The following is a 10,955-nucleotide window of genomic DNA, read 5'->3' as shown; positions in this document are numbered from 1 at the left end:
ACTAACCCGGCGTGCCCAGTGGCTTTCGGGCGTCGAAGTCCGCACTGCGGACGGCCAGCTTCTCAGAACTTGAGGTAGGCACCATACGGTCTCCCTCTCCCTGAATGGCAATACGTCTCGAGGCATCCTTGCGCGTGGCCACGATTAACGTTCGCGGCTTGTCAGCCAGGCGTAGGCAGTGCCAGTTGAGCCGTTTATTTTCTGAGAACGAGCTTGACATTATTGCCGTTCAAGAAACCAAAATTGAAAGTCAGGAACAGACTGACCGTATGGTGCGAATTTTTCAGAATTTTTTTTTAACGTTTGCGTGTCGCATGCTGTTGGGTTTTCCGCCGGCTGTTGTTTGTTTATTCGGCGGTCAATTGGTGTGGTAGAAACAGCCGTGCATTCTTGAGGTTCCGGGCGATTTGTTTATGCGATTTTTCTTTTTCGAACGCTGATTGGCGCGTTTTCTGTGTCTACGCGCCGAATCGCGAAGGTGAACGCAAATTTTTTTTTGAAAGTCTGAGCACGTATCTCGATTGCGAGCGGGTAATTATATTTCTTGGTGATTTTAACTGCGTTTGTAGGCCACAAAATCGTTCGAGTCATGCTCCTGTTCGAGACGCGAGTTCCTTTTCCTTGAATGACCTTGTTTCGGGGTATTGCTTAGAGGACGTGGCGGCATGTATGAATCAGGGAAATGTACAGTTCACGCATTTTCAAGGCCGAAGTCATGCGAGACTGGATAGGGTATATGTTTCGCTTGATCTTTTACCTCTTTGTAGAGCTTACTCTGTTAAGCACGTGTCTTTCAGTGATCATGCGTTAGTCATGTTTACTCTAGGGAATAAGGCAAAATCACCAAAATGGGACTGGGCACTATCGAAGCTCAACAGTAGTATTCTTATGGATGAGCCTTTTAGAGCAAGTGTGAGCAAACTTTTTGAAAATTTATAAGGTAAGGATAATGCACTGTGGGCTGTGCGTTGGGATCTCTTTAAGGAAGAAGTAAAGATGGCTACAATTGGGAGAAGCAGCACCCTTCACTATCAGAAAAAGAAAGAAAAGGATGTTCTACGGCGACAGTTAAACGGTTTTGTAACACTAGAAAGCGCTAATCCCGATAAATTTATGCGCGAAATAAACGAATGTAAAAGTAAATTAGAACTGGTCGATGTCGTGAAATACAGAGGAGCGATAGTCGGGGCTCGAAGCGACAAGCTGTGGATGGGTGAAGCTCCGACGAAGCGCGCACTAAGCGACGAAAAAAGTTATGCCCAACGAAACCATATCAGGGAAATCTGTTACGGAACTACGGTGACGAGTGACGAGGCGGTTATTGAAAGGGCTTTTGTGGAGCATTATCAAAATCTGTTTGGGCGTATCGCGTCAGTAGACGACGGGTTCAATGCGCAATTTTCGTTTTTGATGCCCCAACTAGAACAGGACGTGTGCGACAGCCTAGAGGTGCCTATCACCGTGCCGGAAATCGAAGCGGCCATCGATGAGTTGACGAGTGGAAAGACACCAGGGCCGGATGGCCTTGGTGCCGATTTTTATAAATCTTTTAAGGATATGATGGCGCCTGCGCTGTATGAGGTACTGACCGAAGCCTATGAGAAGCAGATGTTGCCCCTATCTTTTCTTAGGACGCATACTGTGCTTATCCCTAAGAACAATGATCCGGTGAAACTCTTCTCAGTGGGATCTTACAGGCCAATTACTTTACAAACGTTGATTATAAACTTTACATGAAGATTTTAGCTAAAAGACTACAAAGGGTGATTAAAGTACTCGTAGGGTCGCATCAAACGTGCGGCATAAAATGCCGTACAATTTACACGAATATACATGTAGCTAGAAGCGTTTTAGAATGCTGCGACGCCTTTCAAGGCCGGGTTGCAATGTTGCAACTCGACTTTGAGAAAGCGTTCGATCGTGTTTCGCACCGAATACTTTTTCGTATTTTGGAACACGCCAATGTAGGGTACGTTCTTTTAGAAGGTTTGAAAATGGCTTATAAAAATTGCATTACAAGTTTGGTTGTAAATGAGAGAGTTACACAAAGCATTGAGATACGTTGTTCAGTTAGGCAAGGTTGCCCACTTTCGCCTTTGCTTTTTGTATATTTTTAGAACCGTTTTTTTTTTAGACTACTTCGGAACGATAACGTACGTAGTTTCAAGCTAAACACGAATGAAGTAAAAGTTATGTCGTATGCGGATGATCTTGCGGTTCTTTGCGTGGATCAAGAAAGTATTCGCGAAATTGTCAAGGTTGCCTCTTCTTTTTGTGCGAAAACCGGGAGTGTCATCAATTGGGACAAAACGGTAAAGTTTCGGCACGGTGATTGGGATAGTAAACCAAATGTTTTTATGAATGTTAGGTGGGAGAGTTTACCCACCAAGTATCTAGGTGTGCCGTTAGTGCATTATCGAGACAGTACTGCATATTAGAATGAAGAGACTGAGAACGTCAGAACAAAGGCGGAAGGGTGGAGGGGGAAGGATTTGTCTATTTTCGCGCGTTCCACCGTGTGCAATGTTTTTTTGATTGCGAAGATTTGGTATGTATTACAGGTACTCTGTATGTCTCGGGCCAATGTGCAGAAGTTCCACAGAGTTCTTGCTGTTTTCCTATGAAACTCGAACTGGGAGCGCTGTGCCCGCACAAATCTTTTTTGTTCAGTGCAAAGTGGCGGACTAGGACTAGCTCATTTATTTATAAGGCAAATTGTTTCGAGACTTATGTTTCTTAGAGATCAAAACGACCCTTTCTTACGTACTGTAATTCAAGTTCGCCTGCAAAGTTTCCTGCCTGAATTTGTTCTGTCATCCGGTGTTGTAATAGGCGCAGGTGTTCGTGGGTACATGAGAGAAGTTTTATTGTCTTTCCGCATGTTGAAAGTTCGTTTCTCTATGGAATATTTGCCTACAGTATCAAGGAAAAAATTGTATAAAGATTTAGTCGATGCTTTGTTTCCTATACCATTGTATCGATCATTATACAGTGGCGGCAGTGGTTCAGACGTACTAAAAAGAGTGAAAAGAATGCCGGTCAGGCCAAGTGTTAAAACCTTTTTTTTTTCAATTACATTGTGGCGTTCTTCCGGTGAAAACTCGGCTGCAGGAAAAAGGGTTATTCGTCCCTTGGTCCACCAACTGTTTATTGTGTAAAAAAGCCGAAACCGTAGAACACGTGTTTATCGAATGCTGGGACGCTGTGTTCCACTGGGACATCCTCCAGCGCACCCTCAAAAAAGATTTTCCTGTCAACCCACGCGGTATTCGTTATCTGGCTGTGAAAAATTAAGATGAAATTCCGTATGATATGATTATGCTGTTGAGTCTCCACAGTACGTGGAAGACGAGAATGAGTTTACGACATGCAGATATGAATGTTCGCACGGTGCGCGAAAACTTTATTGAAAATATTGTCTATGTAAGAGAAGTACATCGCGCCCTCGTCGAACCTCCAGATTGGTTACCACTGTTGGATGAGTTGGCCATGTTTAAAAGATTTTATCAAATCGCCACGGCCTTCGTACGGCTGAAGTGTTTTAGCCTTTCCTTCTTGTTTTTATTGTAAAAAAATCTGTGTAAGCAGGCAATAAAGAAAAAAAAAACGCGTTAGTGTGCTGTTGTGTTGATGTTTCTATGTGCCCTTAAATGTGTATATTCAGCTGATGCAAATGGTATGCGAAATATATGTGCATGTGTGTATAATAAAAGGTCCCGACGCGCAATGGTTGTGTGAGCAAATAAAAATTTTTTGTAGAATCATGAATTGATCGGTACCCAGCGACACCTAGCCTAGCCACTAGCAATTACTCTGCTTGACCCTGCCGTCTGGTGGCAAGCGACTTAGCCTTCTTTCACGCTACGCGATAATTTCCGGTTACCGTGCAACAGCTGCTTCGAATTTGCTCCTTCGAGTGCGGCTTCTGGATTCGCGAAGGGTTTACCACTCCTTTCTTGACTGGGTTGACGAAAGTATTGTGGCTCGAGGAATGGCCAAGGTAAGACGTAAAGTGCGCGAAGTAACTGGGTATCGGTTGTCTCCGTCAAACGTCGCAGTGCTGACGACGAGAAGTCTGAGTAACTGCTTTCAAAATGCAAGTTTCTTTACCTGCGGGGGGAAGCTGGCTTTAAAAATAAAGACACTTAGCTGTAAAGCTCGTGTGACGCTTTTGTTTGCTGCTCCTCTCGCTCTGTACAATACCCGTTTAAGCCTTATTGAGCTCGATTTGCTCGATTCGGGGCCGAAATATTGAGAAGCAGGCGACGGAAGAACTTTGCCACTCTGCTTTCAGTACGAAAGTTTCTTCCTTTCTAAAGGAACCTAGGTGACAAAAGCGTTCCTCTTTTTATGGAGGACTATGGATACCCCTTTTTTCTAAGACTGTAGCCCACTATATATATACGCAAATCTAGCCAAGTTCCGCCATACCCACCCCGTTGCCTACCCAGATAGCTCATCTGGCCCTACCAGCCGATATTTTAGGTTTGAAGCCGCTAGACGGCGTCGTCGGAGCAGCAATTATCAAGATGGTGGCGCCCTCAAAAAAAGTAAAGGGTCTATAGGCCTCGAGATCGACCTAGAGGTGGCGCTACTGTCGCGCTATCATCATCATCAAAGCGGGGATTGCCGGCCCATAGGCTCTCCACGTTCGCGCGCGGGGCGGTGTAGATTTTTGCGTTTATTTTGTCGCATATTATCGGTGGGAAAACAATTTTAGCGGAAAATGGTGCGGTACCGTTCGGTGCTTTAGTGAAGATCGAATCGTGTTAGCTGTGTACGGCCTAAATTGAAATAGTCGCTCGTGTGGACTCGTCGTCTGCTATAGGAAGACGTTGGGAAGCATGCATCACAACAACGGATACCTGTCTCCGTGTGAACTGCACTATTCAAATAAATGTTTGCTTGCTTTAAAATAGAAGTATCTATCTGATAGATGTCTCTATCAAAACAATGAATTTCAACCTGGATAACATATTACTGATACTATGGGCTGCTACATCGCCGGTTCTAGGCATATTTTTTCTAAACTTTTAACTTTAGCAGTAATATAAAAAAATATCGCATGAAGAGAGTGAGTTTTGTATTGGAAATTACCGTGATACAGAGTTCCCCTGCTGCCGATGTTTCCCTTTACTGGAACGCACCGCGCTCAAACGCAGATGTGCGTGTGGACCTTTAAACTTTGCAGTTAAGAAAAACATCAACTGCAGCATGTCTGAAATTTCCTTTAGTCTTCAAAGAATGTCATAACTCTCATTTTTTTGTGTATACTTTCAGGCAGGAAGGTCGTCGTGAACGACCCGATGAGGAGGCTCATTAAGCCTCGCCACAAGTAGGATGGGCCTGCATGCGGACTCTTCTTTTCTTTTTTTTTCCTTTTTTTAATGTGTGAAAACTTTTATGGGAAAGATCACCCATGCTATCGCAGGGTCCAATCGAGAAAGGTACATTTCATTTTACGTCCCGCAGAAACAAACTATGCATCACAGAACACTGAAAGTCTGCCAGAATGTAACTCTAGCAATCCGAGCAAGGTCACAACGTAGCGTCATCTAATTAAAAATGTTATGAGTAATTATCAAATATTGTTAGTGTCAAAACGGCGGCAGACAGAGCTCGCAAACAGATAGAGATGAATAGGAGACGCTTATAAATAGTTATAAGCTGGAATGGCTTATAACTTTCGTGTTTGGTGACTCTACATTCTGAAACTTTGGCATCTTGCTTGGACCGCTAGGGTCACATTTTGGCGGAGTTTTAGTGTTCTGTGATGCATAATTTTTTTTATGCAGTCAAAAAAGTCAGGTCTCTTTTTCTTGATCGGACCCTGTACTATCTCTTTTGGAAGCTTGGAAACAGTATGGTTAAAAATAATTTCAGTAAAATGTTTGCATAATTTATTGTGCCCTAGCTGCCTGGTTGCCTCGTGGAAGGAAGTTTCATACGCACCATCTGTGTGTTGGTATCTACAGGAAGTGGTGTACGCTACAAGTTTTCAGTGGTTTTGGCTCAGTCATTTTTTTTTCTCAAAGTATGCACATTCATTAATTATTCTACAAGCATTTAGTAATTTTAAATAGTCTAATATTATCCACTGTTTTATATTGAACAAGACCGTTGATAGCATTCCAGTTCCTTAAACAGCTGCTTCACATTCGGAGGCTGTTCCGTATAGTTCTAACGTCATCTTCCCTCGATGACACCTTCTAAATGCATCGTATGTTTAGTTAGTTAAAGGATGCACCCCGAAAATACCCTTTTTTGAATGCCGCTGAGCTGAGACTGACAATCTCCGGATATAATTAGTGTCAATGGCACTGAAATGAAGTGTGTAACTGACTGCAGAACAGCGTTAGTTTTATTGTAGACTTACTTTCAATTGTGAAATGCTTGTGAACAGTACTAATGATTATTGTTTCATCTGGTGTGAAGCGTACGTGACATGTTATTCTTGTACCTCCTATAGCTGCTGCCTGCAGCACCAGGCCACTTGCTTAGTGGCTGTTAGTGCCCCTGCAGACGAGCCAGTTTACGAGGGCAAGAAGCGACAGGCCCCCTCCTGCTGGTGCGTGTTGGGGAGCGGGCCCAAAGCAGTTGTAATTTAATTGCGTAAAACTCTTCAAGGTGTGTTTATTTTTAGTTCAGCCAATGAGTGCAATACTTTGGTCATACAGTCCTAAATAAAGTTGTTTTTACTCGTACACTTGAATCTTGTTTTCGCCAATGGCTTGGACATTTTGGTCTGTCGTGGTTTTCCGAAAGCTGCATTTCTGGCTTGAAAGGTATGTGGGCTATGCGGTTAGTAGGCTGAACGTGTGAAGTCTGAAGTTTTGAAACCTGAAGTTTTGAAACCTCAAGTTTTGAAACCTGAAGTTTTGAAGTCTGAAGTTTTGAAGTCTGAAGTTTTGAAGTCTGAAGTTTTGAAGTCTGAAGTCTTGAAGTTCTGAAGTGTTGAAGGTCTAGTAGGGTCCCATAACACATCAGGGCTGAAAGGTCTCATTTTTAATAGGGTTCTTGTTTTTATTGTAAAAAAATCTGTGTAAGCCGGCAATAAAGAAAAAAAAACGCGTTAGTGTGCTGTTGTGTTGATGTTTGTATGTGCCCTTAAATGTGTATATTCAGCTGATGCTAATGGTATGCGAAATATATGTGCATGTGTGTATAATAAAAGGTCCGGCCGACGCGATATGGTTGCGTGAGCAAATGAAAACTTTTTGTAGAATCATGAATTGATCGGTACCCAGCGACACCTAGCCTAGCCACTAGCAATTACTCTGCTTGACCCCGCCGTCTGGTGGCAAGCGACTTAGCCTTCTTTCACGCTACGCGATAATTTCCGGTTACCGTGCAACAGCTGCTTCGAATTTGCTCCTTAGAGTGCGGCTTCTGGATTCGCGAAGGGTTTACCACTCCTTTCGTGACTGGGTTGACGAAAGTATCCGCGACTCCAACTAACTATAGGTGGCGCCACTCATTTTCCAAGATGGCGGGTTTAGTGAGGGTCAGAGATGCGTGCCGCTGTTGAGCCTGTCTAGTGTGCTGGCTTCACTGAGCGCGACATAAATTATTTCTAGTAATACGAGGAAGCTAATGTTTTATGAGCGTAGGTCACCTCTTTAACCTGAAAACAAGGACGGTGTTCAGCGTATTGATTACGGAAGGATGCGCGTTTTAATTCTGAAGCGAAACCGAAACTTACCTCTATTTTGGATTTAATTTCTCGACAGAGGTCTTAATTTCGGATTCTTTCACGACTCAAGATGTGTCTCACATCGTAATTATTTACTTAGAAAAGTTGTTCGCGGAAACTTTATTTTTGTGACATACTGTTCGATCCAGGCTGATATTCGTAGTTGAAAAAATCAGTGCTGATATCTGTGCGTTCTCGCTGCCTTTTTCTCGCTCAGATAATTGTCATGGGAAATAATGACAATTATCCCACCACAAGAAGAAGAGAATAATTCCAATTTTTTCAATATGTTCACGAAACACATAAACTAATAAACGCTGCTCTCACTGCAACAACCCAAGACGGAATCCGAGTCAGACAGCTGAAGTGTGTGTGTGTGTTTTTATAGCACCGCGTGACGCGTAGGACTTCATATTACATGCAGCGTTTAACTGTTTCTCTATCTTGATAACTATGTCAGAGTTTTTCATATGCTAGAAAAAAAATACCTTTCTGGATAGACTATTATGGTTAAATAGAGTATTCTGGTGATCTTGGCGTTAATTAGAGGCATACATTGCCGCGATTTGTATTAATAATAATAGTATTAAAATTCACATATTTGAATCAGTAATTCTTCAAGCTCTAATATAATTTGTTGCTTATGATCTAATTTTAAACGCGCGAAGAATTATGACAATGAAAACTGTGCTAATTATCATCACTGGTTCCAATTGCTGCATTTTAATTACAAATAAAATAAAAATAGTCTAAAATCAATGAAAACATTCTAGCTAATGTGAGAAATCCATGTAAAATTACATTAATTGTGGGTAAAGTATATTGTGCTATCAAAGTCGCGACTTTTGACAATCGCCAAAACGTCCAAAATCGCCGCCAATATACTTCCAGACCAAATGCCCAAAAGTATAAAAAAAAGCCCTTTTAATTACTAGTTTTTTCATAACATTTATTTACTTTTGTATTTGCTCGCCATCGTTTTGCCAATCTCAGCCTTTCCAGTTCGAAGGAACGCCTTCCTGCTTGCACGTTTGCTCACTGCAGCCGCTTCGTTGGCGTTGGAAGCCGGTGAAACAGTAGTGAATTTTATTATTGCGTATACGAGCGAACTCAAGTCCTGTGTGTTTGCGTTAGCTTTGCACGTTCCACACTGCGCGTGCGCGGAGCCCGAAATTGCGGTATTGGATGGCACATGGCGATGAGGCGCATGCACAACGTGGGGCACGCAACTCTAACGCAAACGCACACCGCTTGCGTTTGCTTCTATGCGCAATACTAAAACTCTCCAGTAAGGTGCAATCCCATACCGGCTGCAGCACTACGTTGGGACAGTGAAGAGTGTTGTTTGCATTCGGAAACGACATTTCGCGAGCCATGATCGCGAGCAGTTCCGCCATGCTTGCTGAGCAGGAGAATCGGGGGACCCTCACTAGAGCGCTTCCCGTTTCCGCCGCGGGAGGGCGAGCGTCGAGCTGGAGACGCGAGAGGAATAGCCAAGGTAAGACGTGAAGTGCGCGAAGTAACTGGGTATCGGTTGTCTCCGTCAAACGTCGCAGTGCGTACGACGAGAAGTCTGAGTAACTGCTTTCAAAATGCAAGTTTCTTTACCTGCGGGGGGAAGCTGGCTTTAAAAATAAAGACACTTAGCTGGAAAGCTCGTGTGACGCTTTTATTTGCTGCTCCTCTCGCTCTGTACAATACCCGCTTAAGCCTTATTGAGCTCGATTTGCTCGATTCGGGGCCGAAATATTGAGAAGCAGGCGACGGAAGAACTTTGCCACTCTGCTTTCAGTACGAAAGTTTCTTCCTTTCTAAAGGAACCTAGGTGACAAAAGCGTTCCTCTTTTTATGGAGGACTATGGATACCCCTTTTTTCTAAGAGTGTAGCCCACTATATACAGGGTGTCACAAAAGAAAATTTACACGGTCTTTTTTACCGCAAAAATAAACTAGGCATCGCCGAACGCTCATTCTCCGCCCATATGTAGAGCTAGAGGTCACAACCAGATGCCAAAGTTTCAGCCCGATCCAACGTTACTAAAACACTCAGTTGGGAAACTCCCATAGAGACAGCTTTGAAAAAGTGGCCCCAATCTGTCTCCGAGCACCGAGCTAATGACGAATACAACGCCACCATTTCTCCCGCAGCGGCCTCTCGAAGAACTGCACGTTACTTCTATTTTGGCTTAAGAACAGATACAGCGGAAGAGGTTACAGGGGTGCCACCCCCATCTCCCCGGCGGACGCGCCGCGTTGAACTACGGAAGTTAAAATGCACCTAGGTCGGGACGCGCTACCTGAAAGGCCCGCTGAGGCATGGTTTTATAAAAACAATATTAATTGTTCCGCAAAACCTTGCGAACTAAAGATGATAAAAACATCACGCGCCCATCATTTGGTACTAAACTCCAATAAATTTCATACAAAAAGAGTCTTTTCCGTTTGTTTTTACGCAAAAAACAGGCTTTCAAAAAGCTCGAGGTGACCATAGTACAGACAAACGAAAAAGAGTGGCGCTGTTGTCGCATTTAGCTCGGTCTCGGTGGACGCCAGCGGCCCAGGTTTCGACGGCGAGTTTCCCAACTGAGTGTTTTAGTAACGTTGGCCCGATCCGATCACTTAATCAAAAGTTATAAGTGATTTTCTGAAAATTTCAATGGGAAAATGGCGGCCGAAGGAGTTTTCAAACATATGGGGTTCTATGGCACCAGAAACCGAAAACGGCCAAAAATGGGCTCCATTTTCCCATTGGAATTTTCAGAAAATCACTTATAACTTTTGATTAAGTTATCGGATCGGGCTGAAACTTTGGCATCTGGTTGTGACCTCTAGCTCTACCTTTGGGCGGAGAATGAGCGTTCGGCGATGCCTAGCTTTTTTTGCGGTAAAAAAGACCGTGTAAATTTTCTTTTGTGACACCCTGTATATACGCAAATCTAGCCAAGTTCCGCCATACCCACACCGTTGCCTACCCAGATAGCTCATCTGGCCCTACCAGCCCATATTTTAGGTTTGAAGCCGCTAGACGGCGTCGTCGGAGCAGCAATTATCAAGATGGTGGCGCCCTCAAAAAAAGTAAAGGGTCTATAGGCCTCGAGATTGACCTAGAGGTGGCGCTACTGTCGCGCTATCATCATCATCAAAGCGGGGATTGCCGGGCCATAGGCTCTCCACGTTCGCGCGCGAGGCGGTGTAGATTTTTGCGTTTATGCTGTCGCATATTATCGCTGGGAAAACAATTTTAGCGGAAAATGGTGCGGTA

This window comes from Ixodes scapularis, unplaced genomic scaffold, assembly GCF_016920785.2.
Source record: "Ixodes scapularis isolate PalLabHiFi unplaced genomic scaffold, ASM1692078v2 PGA_scaffold4__175_contigs__length_147842914, whole genome shotgun sequence".
NCBI classification, from domain to species: domain Eukaryota; kingdom Metazoa; phylum Arthropoda; class Arachnida; order Ixodida; family Ixodidae; genus Ixodes; species Ixodes scapularis.
This window is presented reverse-complemented; position numbering follows the sequence as displayed.